At 35.5% G+C, this 19345-nt stretch overlaps 1 protein-coding gene across 5 annotated transcripts in view; it reads left to right on the top strand.

Moving 5' to 3' along the window:
* QTMAN (queuosine-tRNA mannosyltransferase) overlaps window positions 1-19345 on the top strand; it is a 444567-nt gene that overhangs the window by 137049 nt on the left and 288173 nt on the right. The window lies entirely within an intron of this gene.

Genomic DNA, 19345 nt, shown 5'->3' with positions numbered 1-19345 from the left:
TTTGAGGCCAGATTCATATTTACTTCTGCTAATGTGTAACTATATTATCTTATATCATTGAAAATAATTGAAAAGTTAGAACAGTGTTTTAAATATACCATTAACAAATATGTGTAAAAATATCCCATTAGGAACTAGTAGGCTGAATACCATGTGACACAGATATTTATATAAGTATATAGCAGTTGACCTTGTTGTTTCTAGCTATCTTAATTCTGTATTTTGGTACTAAGAAATTGGTTATCAGATCAGTGTTATATGGCCTTCACTGTAATAGAAATTCCCTCTTGTACCCATAAAAACTCATTTTTCTGACTATAAACTATCTGTAAGTTTACTGTAAGGTCAGAGTACTAATATTAGAGGTCATAAGCTCTGGGACAGTGAATCAACAGGATGTAATAATGTTGGTTGTTTTGGGTTTTTTTAGCTACATGGGGGATTTTCTTAAAAGTAGGAATTACTGTTTAACATGTTCCAGGTATTGAGTATTAACATTTATTTTAAAATATAGAAAGTTATAAAGTATATTAATTGATTTATTTTATGTTCCTTTGAATAAATGAAATAATAGGTTTGCTTAAAGTCTTACTGCCTATATTTATTGATTTTTAAGTAGAATTTTATTTCCCTAAAATTAATTTTTAGAGAAGTTTCACTTAGATTATTTTTCATGAATAGGCTATTTATTCCAGTGATATAGACTGTCATTCTTTCTGGATCTCTCAGTTCAGTTTCCCCAGATTTGGTTTTTAATATTGAGATTATTATATAATGTGTATATAACACACATCAAGAATTAGTGATTTCATTGGCATGAAAACTCCCTCTTCTTATGTATCTAGGCAATCTGTAATTAAGTTGATAAACCTCAAGGCATGGAGAGGCACAGAAATGACTTGTTTACAGAGGCTAAGTGACTTCCACATAGCATGGCACAGTGGCCAGAAAGCTGGTGTTGGGAGCAGGAAGACCTGAGTTCAAATTCTGTCTATAATATGTAATAGCTGTGTGATCCTGGGCAAGTCACTTTTATTTCTTAGTGCCCTGGGCATCACTAAGGCAGTAAGTCACAAATGTGTGTCAGTGAACATCAGTAGGAGTTTCCACAACAGGAATTCTTTACACCAATGAAATCATAGGTTGAAACCAGAGGAAATGATTTAATAGAGGACTGAGGCATGAGGCAGATTGATTGAGTTTTGAAAAGGCATTAAACTTTGTATTGAGCTTCCCCTTGGACTGTAACTTTGATTTCATTTGTTTAGGAAACTGCTGGTGAAGAACTTCATTTACCAATGCAGCCTGATGATATATCTGTAATTTATAATTTTAAAGAATTGCCTGGGGGTACTAAGAGGTTAAGTGACTTGGCCAGGGTCACACAGCCAATCTGTGTCAGAGGCAAGAGTTGGATCCAGGTCTTCTTGACTCTGAGGTTGGTTCTCAGTCCAAAATGCCAAGTTGTTAAGCTTTTAATAAACACTCTTAATATTATGCTACCATTTAATATTCATTAAGTATTCATGTGTTATATGACACCATGTTATTTGCTACAATGCTTTTGTAGCAAACAACAGGGAATATTTTTTCGAGTTAGCAAATGGGACTACAGAGTTCACACACCTTTTTTTGAGTTCCAAATTGTATCACTCCTTCTTCCCTTTTTCCTCTCCCCCCACCTGAGATAGTAAGCAATCAGATATAGGTTATACATGTGCAATTATATATGACTTTCCATATTAGTAATTTTGTATCAGAAGACTTGAATAAAAGAAAAAAGTGGAAGAAAGTGAAAAATAACATGCTTCAGTCTGTATTTAAACAATATCAGTTCTTTCTCTGGAGGCGGATAGGATTCTTCATCATTAGCCCTTTGGGATTGTCGTAGATCATTGTATAGCTGAGAATAGCTAAGTCTTTTATAGTTACTCATCAAACAATATTGCTATTATTGTGCACAGCGTTCTCCTGGTTCTGCATCAGTTCATGTTAGTTTTTCTAGGTTTTTCTGAAATCATCCTGCTTGTCATTTCTTATAGCACCATAATATTCTATTAACATCATATACCACAGCTTCTTCAGCCATTTCCCAATTGATGGACATCTCTTTGATTTCCAATTCTTAGCCGCCACAAAAAGAGCTGCTATAAATATTTTTGTACAAATAGGTCCTTTTCCCTTCCTTTGGATGTCTTTGGGGTATAGACCTAGCAGGGTATGCACAGTTTTATAGCCTTTGGGCATAGTTCCAAATTTATCCCTAGAATGGTGGGTTCACTTTGTGTCCCAATTTTTCGACATCCCCTTCAATATCCAACATTTTCTTTTTTTTGTCATATTAGCCAATCTGATAGGCGTGAGGTAGTATCTCAGAGTTATTTTAATTGGCATTTCTTTAATGAGTAGTGATTTAAAGCATTTTTTATATGACCATAGATAGCTTTGGTTTCTTTGTCTGAACACTGTCTGTTCATGTCCTTTGACCGTTTATAATTTGGGGAATGACTTGTATTTTTTTTATAAATTTGACTCAGTTCTCTATATATTTGAGAAATGACGCCTTTATCAAAGATATTTGTTGCAAAAAAAACAACAACAACTTTTCCCAGTTTTCTGCTTTTCTTATAATTTTGGTTGCATTGGTTTTGTTTGTGCAAAATCTTTTAAACTTCATATACTCCAAGTTATCTAATTTAAAAAAAACATTTTGTAATGCTCTATATATCTCCTTTGGTCCTAAATTCTTCCCTTATCCATAAATCCTACCCATAAATTATTCTGTGTGCTCTTAATTTACTTATGGTATCATCCTTTATGTGTAAATCATGTACCCATTTTGACCTTATCTTGTGAGGTGTTGGTCTATACCTAGTTTATGCCATACTATTTTCCAGATTTCCGATCAGTTTTTATCATATAATGAATTTTTGTTCCAAAAGTTTGTATCTTAGGGCAGCTAGGTGGCACAGTGGATAGAGCACTGGACCTAGAGTCAAATGGACCTGAGTTCAGATTCGGCCTCAGACACTTGACAATTACTAGCTGTGTGACCCTGGGCAAGTCACTTCACGCCATTGCCTAGCAAAAAAAAAAAAAGCTTGTATCTTTGGGTTTATCATATACTAGATTACTATGGTCATTTACTGTAATGTAATTTGTGGCTAATCTATTCTACTCATCCACTACTCTATTTCTTAGCCAATACCAGATTGTTTTGATGATTATCACTTTGTAATAAACTTCAAGATATGGCACAGTTAGACCATCTTCCTTCTCATTTTTTCCATTGATTCTCTTGATATCTTTTGGCTTTTGTTCTTCCAGATGTATTTTTTTATTATTTTTTCTAGCCTTATAAAATTTTTTTTGATAGTTTGATTGGTATGGCACTAAATAAATAGCTTAATTTAGGTAGAATTGCCTTTTTTTATATTGACTTAGTCTATACATGAGCAATTAATATTTTTTCTTTTGTTTAGATCTGACTTTATTTGTGTGAAAAGTGTTTTATAGTTGTGTTCATATAGTTCCTGGGTTTGTCTTGGCAGGTAGACTCCCAAGTATTTTATATTGTCTGCAGTATTTTAAATGGAATTTCTCTTTCTATGTCTTGCTGCTGTATTTTGTTGGTAATATATAGAAATGCTAATGATTTATGTGGGTTTATTTTGTAGCCTACAACTTTGCTAAAGTTATTAATAATTCCAAGTAGTTTTTTAGTTGATTCTCTAGGGTTTTCTAAGTATAACATCATATCATCTGCAGAGAGTAATATTTTTGTTTCCTCATTGCCTGTTCTAATTCCTTTAATTTCTTTTTCTTCTCATATTGCTATAGCTAAAATTTCTAGTACAATTTTAATAATAGAGGTGATAATGGGCATCTTTGCTTCACGCCTGATTGTACTGGGAAGGCTTCTAGTTTATCCCCATTACAGATATCATTTTAAGGTAAGCTCCATTTATTCCTATGCTCTCTAGTGTTTTTAATAGGAATGGGTGCTGTGTTTTGTCAAAGGCTTTTTCTTAATCTGTTGAGTTAATCATACAATTTTTTTGTTGGTTTTGTTATTAATTGTTATTGATCAGTTAAGCTGATAGTTTTCCTAATATTGAACCAGCCCTGCATTCCTGGTATGAATCTTCCCTGGTCATAGTGTATGATCCTTGTGATATATTGCTGTAATCTTTTAGCTAGTATTTTATTTAGAATTTTTGCATCAATATTCATTAGGGAAATTGGTCTATAATTTTCTTTCTTTGTTTTGGCTCTTCCTGGTTTAGGTATCAGCACCATATTTGTGTCATAAAATGAATTTGGTAGGACTCCTTCGCCTGATTTTCTAAATAGTTTATATAGTATTCAGATTAATTGGTCTTTAAATGTTTAGTAGAATTTGCTTCCATCTGGGGCATTGGATGGGGGTTTTTTCCCCATTGATTGCTTGTTCAATTTATTTTTCTAAAATTAGCTTAAGTATTTTATTTCTTCTTCTGTTAATCTGGGTAGTTTATGGGGGTTTTTTTGTAGATATTCATCTATTTCATTTAGATTGTTAAATTTATGGTCATATAATTGGGTGAAATAGCGCCTAACAATTGTCTTAATTTCTTCCTCATTAGTGGTGAATTCACCCTTTTTGTTTTTGATATTAGTAATTTATTTTTCTTCTTTCCTTTTTTTTAAACCAAATTAACCAATAGTTTGTCTAATTTATTGTTTTTTTTTTCATAAAACCGGCTTTTAGTTTTATTAGTTCAATGGTTTTCTTACTTGGAATTTTATTAATCTCTCCTTTGATTTTCAGGATTTTTGGTTTGGTGTTTAATTGGGGATTTTTAATTTGTTCTTTTTCTTGTTCTTTTTAATTACATGCCTAATTCATTGATCTGCTTTTTCTCTATTTTATTGATGTAAGCAAATTAGAGATATAAATTTTCTCCTAAGTACTGCTTTGGCTGCATCCCATAAGTTTTGATATGTTGTCTCCTTGTCAATTTCTTTAATGAAATTATCAGTTGTTTCTATGATTTGTTCTTTGACCTACTTACTTTTTAGGATTAGATTATTTAATTTCCAGTTAATTTTTAATCTCCCTTTTCATTGTCCATTATTGAATGTAATTTTTATTTCATTATGATCTGAAAAGGATGCATTTACAATTTCTGCTTTTGTGCATTTGGTTGTGAGGTTTTTAATGTCCTAATACATGGTCAGTTTTTGTGTAGGTGCTGAGAAAAAGGTATATTCCTTTCTATTTGCATTCAGTCTTCTCCAGAGATCTATCATATCTTATCTTTTCCAGAATTTTATTTACCTCCTTAACTTCTTTCTTGTTTATTTTTTGGTAAGATTTATCTAGTTCTGAGAGAGGAAAGTTGAGGTCCCCCACTAGTATAGTTTAATTATATATTTCCTTCTGTAACTCATTCAACATCTCCTTCAAAAATTTAGATACCATACCATTTGGTGCATATATGTTTAATATTGATATGACTTCATTGTCTGTGGTACCTTTCAGCAAGATATAGTTTCCTTCTTCATCTATTTTAATTAGATCTATTTTTGCTTTTGCTTTGTCCGAGATCATGATTGCTATCCCTGCTTTCTTTGCTTCAGCTGAAACATAATAGATTCTGCTCCAGCCCCTCACCTTTACCCCATGTGTATCTATCTACTTCTGTTTTATAGGTGAATTCACATTTATAGTTATGATAACTAATTGTATTTCCCACCATGCTATTTTCGCCTTGTTTATCTTTCCCCCTGCCCTGTCTCACCCCTCACCCTTTCCCTCCTCAAAAATATTTTACTTCTGATCACCACTTTCCCCAATCTACCCTTCCTTTTATCAGTCCCTCCTCCCCCTTCTATTATCTCTGTCCCTTTTTACTTCCTTATAAAGTAAGATAGATTTCTATACCCAACTGAGTGTGTATGTTATTCCCTCTTTGAGCCAGTTTTGATGAGAGAAGGGTTTAAGCTTTGCCCACCACCTCTACCATCTTCCTTACCATTATAATAGCTCTTTCCTACCTCTTTTATGTGGGATAATTTACCCCATTCAATCTCTGCTCCCCCCTTCTTTTTTCCGGTATTTTTGGGCATCATGCCATCAAAGTCACCATATATCCACACCCTCTGTCTATATATACTCCTATTTGTTCTTATAGTAATAAAGTTGTTAAGAGTTACAAATGCTATCTTGCCATATAGAAATATAAACAGTTTAACCTTATTTGAATTTCTTTTTATGTGTTTCCCTTGAGTCTTCTATTTAGAGGTCACCTTTTTTATTCAGCTCTGATCTTTTAGTTAGAAATGCTTGAAAGTCCTGTATTTCATTAAAAGTCCTTTTTGCCCACTGAAAGATTCTATTCACATTTTCCTGGGTAGGTGAGTCTCGATTGTAGTCCTAATTCCTTTGCCTTCTGGTATATCATATTCCAAGCCCCTTCAGTTCTTTAATGTGGAAGCTGCCGAATCCTGTGTAATCCTGACTGTAGCTCCACAATATTTGAATTGGTTTTTTTTGGCTGCTTGCAGTACTTTCTCCTTGAACTGTGTGCTCTGGAATTTGGCTATGATGTTCCTGGGAGTTTTCATTTTGGGATCTCTTTCAGTGGATTCTTTTAATTTCTATTTTGCCCTCTGGTTCTAATATATCATGGGAGTTTTCTTTGATAATTTCTTAGGAGATATTGTCCAGTCTTTTTTTTTTTTAATCATGGCTTTTAGGTAGTCCAATAATTTTTTTTAAAGGCAATTGGGGTTAAGTGACTTACCCAGCGTCACACAGCTAGTGTCAAATGTTTGGTCTGAGGTCCTCCTGACTTCAGGGCTGGTGCTCTATCTACTGTGCCACCTAGCTGCCCCCTCAATAATTCTTATATTATTTCTCCTGTATCTATTTTCAATGTCAGTTATTTTTCCACTGAGAAACTTCACATATTCTTGTATTTCTTTTTTTTCTTTAACTTTTTTGATTTTGTTTTATTGTATCATGATGTCTGATAGAGGCATTAGCTCCCACTTGCTCAATTCTGATTTTTTAAGGAATTATTTTCTTCAGTGAACTTTTGTACTTCCTTTCCTATTTGGCCAATTTTATTTTTTAGGGATTTATTTTCCTCAGTTAATTTTTGTATTTTTCCCCCCATAATATTGACTCTTTTTTAATGATTCTCTTGCATTACTCCCATTTCTTTTCTCAGTTTTACTTCTACTTCTCTAATTTGCATTTTAAAATCCTTTTTTTTTAAGCTCTTCCAGGAATTCTTTTTCAGCCTGAGACCAAATCACATTTTTTTTTAGGGGGGGCCAGGCAAGGGGGGTTAAGTGACTTGCCCAAGGTCACACAGCTAGTAAGTGTTATGTGTCTGAGGCCAGATTTGAACTCAGGTTCTCCTGAATCCAGGGCCAGTGCTCTATCCACTGCGCCACCTAGCTGCCCCGAAATCACATTTTTCTTTGAGGCTTATGCCTTGATTCTCCCTGTCACCATAGTAACTTTCTATCATCAAGTTATTTTTTAGGGGCTCATTTTTTTCTACCTTTTTTGGTGACTTGGTGTTTTTATCTAAGAGTTGGGTTCTGGTCTTGAACAATCCGAAGCTTTTTGTGCTGGGGCTCAGGGTCTTACTGCTGGCTTTCATTTGGCTTCAGGGCTTAGCTGTTTGCTTTCACTGTGGGGTAGGCTACCCTTCTACCTTGTAGGGCTTTTTTTTGGGGGGGCTTCCCTTTAGCCTCCCCTGGGGTGGGGTTTAGCTGCTGCCCTGCCCCAGAGGTGGGGTTTTTCTGCTGGTTTGCTGTTGTAACTGTCTTTCTGATAGCTAGCTCTGGAGGAGGGAATCTTGTTACTAGTCTGCCCTAGGGGTGGGGCTCTGCTGCTGGGTTGCTGTAGAAACAGGGTCTCTACTGGCAGACCCCAGGAAAGGGGTTTTGCTGTTGGTCAGCCCTGGGTTGGGTCTTCACTACTGGTCAGCAGTGGGGTCAGGACTTTGCTGGGGATGGAAACTTGTTGCTGGTTTTCACGAGGGTGGGGGCCTTTCTGGTGCATTGCCCGAGGCTTGGAGCCTTGCTGCAGGCCCCCTGCTCTGAGGCTGGCTGCCGCAGCTGCTGTTTTTCCTGTTGGACCTTGCTCCCCTCCACTCTAATGAGATAGACCTTTCCTGTAGGGCTGGTAAGTTGCTTCCCTTCCCCTCAATAAATTCTGAGGCAGTCTTCTAGTTGTTTGGAGGGGAATTTGGGAGGGCTTATGAGAGTTCCTTTCTTGCTCCACTAGAAGTCCAAACATACTTTTAATACTAGCTTTCTTGTAGGGTCAAAAACTATGTCCTCAAGGGTTCTAAGAGATCCTTCTAGCCCCCAATAATTGCCTCTTGTATACTGGAATGTTTACAACTATAGATTTATTCCTTTGGCTACTTGGCTAATTCTTGATTAAAATAAAAATACCCATAGGAGAAGTAACCCATTTGGTCTTAGCTAACATCTACTGCACCTGGCTGTGGATAAGTTTATTAAGTCTTTCTTTGTGAGTAAGGTTTGGAGGGAAAGGAGGAGAGGAGAAAAGGCATGAGGGCACGTGATAATAAAGGGTAGCTGCTGTGCAAAAAGCCTCTAATTATTGTCCAGAAAAAAAAGAACACCCAAACTTTGTTTACTTCATAATTTTGCCTAAGGCTGTCCTGTAGCACCAATTATCCAGTAATACAGGGTCCTGCATAGCCAACATTTCTGAATAGATAATTCATTATTAGCATATTTTTCTATGCAAATCTTAAACTAAAATAGTTTCTTAAGTACTCAAGAATAGTTTATCTTAAGTAGGCTAAACATTCCTTCTAATCCTGCTTATACTATTTATTTTCTAAGCAAACCTTTTGTTAATAGTGCACTGGTAAACTTCAGCCCAGCTAGTGTCCAAGTCATCACAAACACAGAATGAGTGGGTAATTCATGAATGGAGTTTTAATGTATGAACATTAAAAAATTGGTGCGCTGATTTTCTTCTTCCTTCTGACTTTTTTCTTTGCTCTGTTTGGCTATGTTTTTGTTTTCATTTGAGCTAGTATAGCCATTCATTATTAAATGATTTTTACTGGGTCTTTTTGTAGAATAAGTAAAGTGTCTAGTATACAAGTTGAAATAACTGCCCAAAATTTTTAGTGGGTTGTAGATATAGAGTATAAATTATATTCCACATAAAAGATGGAATCCGCTTTGTCTTTAGGGTAAAACACCAACTCTTCTGGCATTTAAATCCCTTCATAATCTAATCCCACCCTCATTTTTCAGATGAGTTTTACATTATCTCCCATCACACACTCTTTGCTCCAGCTAAATCAACCTGCTTCTTGCTACCCTTAATGCATGACATCCTGTATCTTGACTCTTTGCTTTTGTATGGGTTAAGAAGTCAGTAAGCCCAGTGCTCAGCATACACCAGATACTTAATAAATGCTTGTTTATTGATTGATTGAATGAATACTGCGTGTTGCACTCAAAACAAAGAAAATATCTGTCAATTCGATATTGAGCAAAGGTGTTTTTTTGTCTGTCTGTCTTTCTCTCTTTCTCTCTTTCTCTCTTTCTCTCTCTCTCTCTCTCTCTCCTCTTCTTTCTTTCTTTCTTTCTTTCTTTCTTTCTTTCTTTCTTTCTTTCTTTCTTTCTTTCTTTCTTTCTTTTTTCTCTCTTTCTCTCTCTCTTTCTTTCTTTCTTGTGCCTCATCCAAAAAGAAGAATGGTTCTAGTTTGGCTGTTCAAGTTACTAAGTGCCAAGAAATAATACCATGGTCATAAAAGAAATCTTGATTGACACAGGAATTTTTGTAAGGTCTACCCTTCAATTCCTGTTTTGAAGCTTTTTATATTCTATGACTTTCTCTAACTTTCCATAAAGTTTCTTTTAGAAATCTTACTTTTATTTCTACTTTTTGTTTTTTATATTACCTTCATTTTGAAACATATTTCTTCCCCTGTCCTACCCAGGGAAAGTCATCCTCTAAAACAGATTAAAAAAAGAGAAAGGAGAAAGTTTTTGTAAAACTAGCCAGCAAAACCACCACACCTGAAAGTATATTTGGTATTTCTTTACCTAGAGTTCTCTGCAAAGAATGCAAGGTGGTGCATTTTCCCATCTCCTTTTCAGATCCAAGCTTGGTTATTACAAACTGCTTTAGTTTTGTTTCATTTTGTTCTTTATATTAACTTTTTGTAGTCATAGGGTATGTTGGTCTCTGGACTCTACTTACTTCATCTATACGAGTTCATATAAGACCTTTAGTGTATTCTTAAATTTCTCATATCCAGTATTTCTTATACTGCAGAAATAAGATTTCATTATTTAACATACCAGTTCCCATTTATTAGCCACACCGAATCAACAGGCATCTGCCTTATTTTCACTCCTTGCTGCCGCCACACAAGGTTGCTACAACTGTCTTGGTGTATTGGTCTTTACTTCCTTGTTGGTATGTGGCTAGCGGTGGGATCCCTACCACAAACTTCTAATAATGTCACAATTATGCAATTGCTTTTGTCTTTTTATCCTTCTCCCTTCTCCACTTCTGTAGATGAATTCTTCCTTGTTGCCATTCACTCCTCTGAGTTTTCAACGAATTGCTCTATAGAGAAGGAATCTAGGATTTCCTCCTATTACGCTTTTTCACTTTTTATGAATGTTTGTCTCTTTGAGACTTCTCATATTCGTTAGACCAGTCAGGTGTTCTACTTTTTGGTACATTTGAATGAGGACAGAAGATAATCTCTTTTCTTGAAGGCATTCTTTTAAAAAGTTCAACATAAAAATTTAGGTAAAGCTTGACACTTGATTTATATAAACTTTATTAAGTTTTCATCCTTAGAGTTTAAGGAAATGACTGCATTTCTAAGCCAATTTGAGAAAATATGTAGGTAATTAGTTAACATTTTAATCACTTAGGGTACATTAATGTGTGATAGAAGTTAGGCAAAGCTATGGTCTTTGGACCTCAATGGTAAATATCTATCTAGAAGGAAATAACAAAGAAGAGGAATCCAGAAGAAAAGGGCTGCATTGTTTTTAAAATCAGATCCACACATTTTTCCTTAAGAGCAAGTATTGTTTGAAACTTAAGGAAGAGACCTGTCACGTTAGAATACCTTTAAATCACCAGTAAGAAAATCTAGGCAATTATGAATTTTCAGGAATCTTTCAGGGTGGTTCTTACAAAGTAATTATTAGCATTGCTGACTGAGCTTTGGAGTCACAGGTGTTATATAATGGATTTCTATTTTCAGAGGCTTAGTCAGAATCTGAATAATTGGTTCAGTCCTCTCCCTTGTGAAAGGACAGGAGTTACACAAACAGAAGAATCGAAAAGATATTTTCACTCACAACCCCATTCAAATGCTGTTTAATAGCTAATATTACAGATTAAAAATGCTTTTTTTACTTCCTCACACAGACTGCAGTAACGTTGAGTCCAGCTTCTCTGACTCATATGAATGTTATGCCCACATTATTAATGCTTTAATTTAATAAACTTTAGATCCTCAAGCCAAACCAGAATTTGGCAGTTCATTCTATATAGTTGGAGAAAGATTGGTTGGCTTAGATAAATTCCTGTGATTATTCTTTAGAATTGAATATGCTTTAGATGTATTGGTGTGAAAGAGTTGACTTTGAGCATTTTCACAAAACTATACTTGTTATTATTATCCATTGGGATGGTCTTTGGTCATCAATTTAGCCCTTCAGTAGAGAAATCAAGATTTTCCAGTGACAGTAAGAATGATCCACCATCCTTACTGATTTAGTTGTAATTGAAGTCAAGTCCTTAAGGAAACCATGAACTATATCCCACCTGGGAAGGATTCTAAGTTATATTCTCTCTTTAAAATGAGTCAGACTGTTTATTAACTAAGACTATTAATTATTCCAGCAAAGGGGCTCAAGATCCCAGATATACTGCATATATCCACTGATTAGAAGAAAAATAGGAAATTAATTAACTCCTGGGCCCCCTTGCTCTGTTCAAACAGATTATTTGCAAAGTTTCCAAATTACATGGCATAGAGATAATGAAGATGCCCAAGTTTGAGCTTTGGCTTTGGCAGTTCACGAGGAATGACTGTGTGCTCTAAGATCTCTCTAGCATTACACAAAATATTATATCGATGGAATGTCTCCATGGAAAACCAGTTGATAAAGAGATAACTTAATGGTGACAGACAAGGCCACTAAATAGATGCAAGTCATAGTTCTTGCTCCAATCAAGAAACCTCGAGATATTTCTAGCTGTCTTTTTACTTGGGACAGGTGCATGCCACGTCAGACTAGACAAGCCTGTGTTTCCTTTGCATAAATTGTGGTGAACATCAGACCCTCCAGAAAGCGTAGACAGTTGTCTATGAATCTCTTTTCTTCACTTACGAGTTTGACTCCTAAATAGCTGAAGGATTTAAAAATGCCAGGCTATTATTACCGGATTGACTCTTTTTCTTGTAATAGAGAGGTAGCTAATAATATGCCCCTTGTCATGCTTAAAAATAGTGATACATCTCTCCTTACCCCAACTATTAGTCCCATATCCAGTTGATTTTAGTCTAAGTTGAGCGTCTGAGCTTTTTAAACTTAGCATTCAATTTTGAGTGCCCTGAGCTCCCTAACCTCTGAGAAGTAATCTTCCCCAGACAGTAACATTATAACAATCTTGAAAGACACATGCCAACCAGAATAGTTGTCATTTAAAAAAAAAAACCAGAAACAGAAACAACCTGTAGTAGTTATGCTTATAGTTCCTTTTTAAAAATTTTGAATAATTCTTTTATGTGGAGAAATTTCCAATTAAAACATTTTAAAAATGAACAAAGTAAAAATTTAAATTTGTATTTTAAAGACCATATTCCAGTGTTACAAGCACTCAAGCAGTTGAAAAACTCTTTTAACTGTGTGGTTGATTTTTCTAAAATATATCATGTAGATATTATGAAATATACATCGTATTTGTCTGTGGTTAGTATCTCGAAATCTAACTTCAGTCCTTTTTGGTACTATAGGGAAATGCCTCTATCTTCTCTAGCTATGTACCTTATTTACACTTTTTCTTCCTGATCCCTTAAGTGTTATACTCTTGGTTATACTCCCCCCGGTATAAAGCTCACTTAAATAGTTAATTTTTTTTTTCTGTTTGTAACCTAAGTGGAAACAGCAAATCTAGTTATGTAGACCTCTTAAACTCATCAAGGGAATACCACTTGGAATACCAAAGGAATATTTGCTTGGGAGCTTAACTTCAAATAGGAGACGAGAATAGAAAGCTGAGCTCTCATTACAGAATAGCAGTTCTTTTATTTCTTCTTGTTTCCCTATCTCACTGCCCAGAGAGGCTATTCCAAACCTTCCTTTCTCTTTTCAAGCCTCTCAGAGCTTGCCTTCCCTCTTCTCTCAACTGAGGACCTCACTTCTTGTCTTATTAAGAAAATTAAGGTCGTTCAGTGTCACTTCTCTCATCTTCATTTCAAAACCCATTGATATCACCTCCCTCCTTTCTCCTCTTTCCATCTAATCTCTGACAGTGAGGGAGCTCTCATTTTTGCCAAGGGTGGCCCTTTATCTTATCCTCTCCTGACTTCTCTAACAGATACCATTCTCTATTATCTCTGTTTCTCCATCTCTCTATTTGTCTCTCTATCTCTCTGTCTATCTGTTTAACTTTTAGCTTCTCCCTATTTCTTGTTTCCTTCACTACTGCTTTTGAACATGCTCAGGTCTTCTCTGTCCTTAAAAAAAAAGCCTCACTAGACTTTGTTGTCCCCTCAAGCTATCATCCTCCCTTTCTCAGCCGAATTCCTATAAAAAGTAATCTATACTCTGCCTCTACTTCCTTTTTGGTCACTCACTTCTCATTCCTTTGTAATCTGGACTTCTGACCCCAACTGAAACTACTTTTTACAAAGTTACCAACAATCTTTTAATAGAAAGATCTGATGGGCTTTTCACAGTCCTCATCCATTTCTACTTACATACTGCCTTTGACTCTGTTGACCGTATTTTATTCCTGGACACTTCTTCTCTGGGTTTTTGCAACACTGTTCTCTCTACCAGCTCTCCTTCTGGCTGTTTAAGCATTCATTCTCAGTTTCCTTTACTTCTTCATCCTTTGTGTCATGTTTCATAGTTATGGATGTTTGTGAAGACTCTGTTCTGAGCCCTCTTCTCTCCCTCTATAAATGTACACTCTGTCTTTCTGTGTGTCTTTCTTTGTGTCTTTCTCTGTCTCTTTATCTTTCTCTTTATCTCTGTTACTGTCTCTCTCTCTCTCTCTCTCTCTCTCTCTCTCTCTCTCTCTCTCTGGCCTTATCAGCTGCCATGGGTTTAATTTTAACTTCTTTACAGATGACTCCCATGTCTATATATCCAATCCCAGCCTCTCTTCTGAGATTCTTTCCCATATCACCATTTGCCAGTTTGACATTTTAACCTCAGTGTTCCAGAGCTCAACACTTTCAAAACAAAACTCATTATCGTTTTCTCCAAACTCATTCTTTTTGTGTTGAAGATACTACTGTTACTAACATTCTCCGAGGTTCACAATCTTAGTATTATCTTTTACTCTGCCTCACCTCACATATCCAGTCACTTGTCGCACTTTGCTGTTTCTTCCTCCACAGCCAGTAAAAAAAATGTTCCTATTTTTGGGAAAAAGACAAGTTCAGTTTTGGATATGTTCTATTCAGAGTGTTGGCAGGACTTCCAGGTGGAATGTCAAGCAAATCTCAGTCAGGCTTCTTATCTCCTCTCTCTACTGTGACACTCAGAGGTTACCAGTGATCTGTGACCTGCCAGATCTGATCCCCTTTTCTAAATCCTCCATCCTCTCTCATCTCTCTGCTGCGTTTGATACCATTGACACCCTGACTCCTAATACTGTCTCTTCAGCTTCCATGACACTGCTTTCTTTTGGGTTTCTTCTTAGCAGAATGACTTTTCTTTCTTAGGCTTCTTTGGAGTATCATCCATCTCCTATTTGCTCCCCACCCTTGACCTCCCAAAGCATGAGTGTCCCCTAAGGATCAGTCCCAAGTCCACTCCTGTTCTCTCTCTACATTCTCATCCTTGGTGATTTCATCTGTTTTCAATTCAGTGCAGATGACTTCCAAGTTTATGCATCCAGTTCCAGACTCTCATGAATTCCAGTCCTACAGTACCAGTTGCCTTTTGGATACCTTTATATACAATCGAGTGTCTGGGACTGATGTTATATATTAAGTTCCAGTTCCTTTATTTAAGAAAAGGAACAGGAACAGAGGGGAAACATAAAATCCAACTTAATGCCCATCCATAATAATAACTAGCATTTATATAATGATTAAAGGCTTATAAAGCAATTTGTATATGTTACCTCTTTTATTCCTCACAGTCTTGTGAGGTCAATAATAGTATTGATAGTATCCTATCAATAGTATACTAATAATAGTATTGTCTCCATTTCACAGGTAAGGAAGCAGGCTGAGAGTGATTAAGTGATTATCTCAGGGACACATAACTCGGAAGTATCTAAGCAGAATTTGAACTCTGGTCTTTCTGACTCCAAGTCTAACACTGTCTGAAGTCACTTAGCTATATGCATTGATTGGTGACAGTGGTGACAGTTTTCTTCTGAACTCAGTCCCGTAGTTTATTTTCTAGATAGTGCAACCTGGCTATGCCATTTACTCCCACCATAACCGTAGACAAATTACGTAACCTCTCTGGGCTTACAGTTTCTTCATTTGTGTGCTGAGGGGTTTGGATTAGATTGACCTTTGGAACTTTTCCATCTTTTAAAGACTTTGCAGGTGATTTTCAAGTCATTAGTCCCTCTGGCTGGTAAACCTCTACCAGTCCAACTATATTTTCTAGTGCAACTTGCAGTCTTTACTTTTTCTGTTGATTCTCATATCAGTAGATTAAGATAATATTTCTCAGTGCGGAAAATAAATGCAACATTTCCCACAAACTCTTGGTTTTTGTGTACACCAGTCAAAAGGAGAAAGAGGAAAGAGAAATAGAACATAGAAAATGTGTTTGGGTCCACCTCTACCCAATATGAATGGGCACTTACTTTTAGTTAGAACAGATTCATATTTTTTTTTCCTGATTTTTCTCATTTCAATTTGATACTACTTGGTTTTTCATTGCTTTAATAGAACATGATATAATAATAATAAATATGCTTAAAACATTGTAGAATGTTAATCATTTTGAAGCGCTTTTCAGCACTAAATAAAATGGTTTCATTACTTCTTTTGTAGTTTTAGATTACTAATAAAATTAGCAAAATGATGACTGTGCTAAAAAAGGAATTAAGTGTAATAAAGATATTTGTTTCCCAGAATCAGAAATGAAACCCATAAAATGAACTGAATGGTAGCTTAATTAGTAACCCACACTTATATACCTTTAAGGTTTAAAAAAGCCTTTCAGTTCTCTTGTTTAATCCCCACAGCAGCTTTTTGAGGTCAGTGATAAGAATACTGTTGTCTCCAATTTATGTATTAGTACATTTTAGCATGGAATGGTTAGGTGAATTGATATTAAGTAGTTCTGGTTCTTCTGGTTCTTCTGGTTCTAATCCAGTTGTTTTCCTACCACACTACTTTGTCCGTAATCTTTTTTTTTTAAACATTGATAGTTATTTTCACTTCTCACTGGCTGCCCCCCAGGCCTGGGATACTTTCCACTCCATACTTCTGCCTCTTGACATCCCTGGGTGCTTCTCCTAAAATTCAGCTCAAATACCAGCTTCTGGTGGAGACCTTCTTTTCCCCCAGACCTTTAGAGCCCTTCCCCCCAAGGTTAGCTTCTGTCTATGCTATATGGATCTTGTGTGACCTATTTATTTACTGATTGTTTCCTCTTACCATATGTAAACCCCGTGAAGGCAGGGAGTATTTTTTATGTTTTTTGCCTTTGTATTCCAAGTGTTCAGCAGTGTCTGGTACATAGTGATGTTTAATATATGGATTATTGTTGATTGATTGACTGGTCGTGTAGATTACATGATTATGTGGGGTGTATCTTTTTATAATTTTATGAGGAATTAGTAATCATTTTTGAAAGTAAAAAGTGAATGATGTTATGGTGATAGCTGACAGTGCAGCCTTAGTGTCCTATTAAGACAGTGCTATGGCATACATAAATAACTGCACCCTTTAAAGCAAAAGTTGTCTCAAATAAACAAGTCCTGATAGATTGATCAGAGATTGCTGGGAGAAGTTAAAACAGACACATGAATATTTAATTCAGTAAGTGATAAAATGTGATTTTAAAAAAGCAAAGCAAAATAGGAATTAGGAAAAGCTTATTTGCAAAATATTTTAATTAGCCTGCCAAAGGGTATTGAATTTGTCTAACCAAACTCAGTGTGCAATTTGAATCTTCAGTTCTTAGTCACCGCAACAGGAAACTCGAGTCAGAATCGAAGAAAGTAGACTTCACATTAACATACAACCAGCTTTCAGGTAGAGAAACCAGGTTGTAGGTCATCAGAGTAAGGCTGCTGAATCTCTTAAATAAGAAATTAAGGTTATTTTTTTCCAAGATACCGACTGTGTGGTGATATATGCTCTCACAAGCAATTAAATATTTAAGCAATCTTGGGTCAACTAATGACATGCCACTTTATTTTGGCCCATAGATTTAGAGCTAGAAGAAACCTCAGAATCTCTCTAGTCCAACCTTTGTCATCTTATACATGAGGAAACTGAGGTTCACAAGGGGAAGTTACTTGCTCAAAGTCACATAGTAAACATCAGAATCAGAGTTTGAAACCAGGTTATCCAGAACTGGTACATATTCAATTTAAAACAATAACCAAGATTAGATAACTGCTTCATTTACATTATTAAGAAAGCTTTATATCAGTGTGTACATTGTTACTACTACAGTCCTGTAATTGCTGAGCTGTAAAGTTAAATCATTAAATGTTAGATTGAGACTGAATGAGTTTAGATGGATTTTTCTATATGTCTGCAGTTTACCTAAAAACATTCTACTCTTCCCTTCCCCCCTCCTTGAACTCTACATTCTATGTTTGGCATGAAAAAATTAAAGGCTAAAGTGAGTGTATTGCTTTGAAAAAATGTATTTGTTTAAGCAGAATATATGCTCTAGGTGTATTTTTCTCCAAATATTCATTAACAAACATTTATGATATTCCTGTTGTTTGCTGGGCTCTGTTTTAGGTGCTGAAGATACATAGACAAAAATACCCATGGCTTCAGCTCACAGTCTGTAATGGAGACAGTATGTACATACATAGGAATATAAACAACAAAACAAGATAGTTTTAGGAGGGAGGATGGCACTAGTGATGAAATTGAGGGGGGAGAAGGGAATTCAGGAAAAGCTTTATGTAGAAGGTGGTACCTAGACTGATTTTTAAAGGAAAGAAGGAATTCTAAGAGGTAGAGGTATGTGACAATTTAAGGAAGAGGCAGTGGTGACCCTAAGTTTGGTCTCTAGCTCAAACTAGCAATGTTTTCAACCCTTATTTTTAACGTTTAAATAAAACTTAGGAATTTCTAGTGGTATTCAGTGGTTCAGGTATATCTCAACTGGGCTTTCCCTGATGAATCATTAAAGTAAGTGAGTGGGCAGGAAGGTAATGCTAACCTTTTTCGATATGGCTCCATTTCACCGTGCTGTGTTGTTGGTAGCTTTTTAAATAGAACTTGTGTGGGGTGGTGGTGATGGTAGTGGATTGAGGTGCAAGGGTGGAGAAGAGGTGGGGAGAAAGAAATAGGAAGAAAATATACCATAAACCTCCTATGACCTATTGAAAAATCTTGCTAAAATTTTACTTTTCTTAAGCTGAAGACATTCAGTAGATGAATTTATTGGCTTAATACACTGTCTGTCTTACCAAAAGTTATACATATGCAGACAAGCCCATATATTTTTCTGTAGGTAATTGATGTTTTTTAAGATGTTGAATGATCTGTGGATAAGACTGTGGAATCAATTTCTCATATGTGTGGGATTGTAACCCTTAATACTGTCATTACTGAAACTGTATACCTTCTTACAACTGGCAGCAACAGTGTATCTATGGAATATATTAATACAGTTATTCCTTTGGTTTTAAATTATTTGGTTGGAAAGATATTTGAACATTAGAGGTAATTCACGTTGCTTTACTAAACATCATAGGCGAGGGCTACTTATGGTTTTTTGTGAGTGATGTTAATAGTTTTAAAAGCCGCATGGATATATTTATACTTAGTCATATCTTCTATAAGTAATTGGTAAATTATAATCTTCCCATACCTGATTATGTCAAAATGAGAAACAGTTTTTAAAAATAAAAATGATT

This window comes from Phascolarctos cinereus, unplaced genomic scaffold (genome assembly GCF_003287225.1).
Source record: "Phascolarctos cinereus isolate Bilbo 61053 unplaced genomic scaffold, phaCin_HiC Scaffold_726;HRSCAF=1367, whole genome shotgun sequence".
In the NCBI taxonomy this organism is placed as follows: Eukaryota; Metazoa; Chordata; class Mammalia; order Diprotodontia; family Phascolarctidae; genus Phascolarctos; species Phascolarctos cinereus.
The sequence above is the reverse complement of the archived record's forward strand: the minus strand, read 5'-3'. Positions and strand labels throughout refer to the sequence as shown.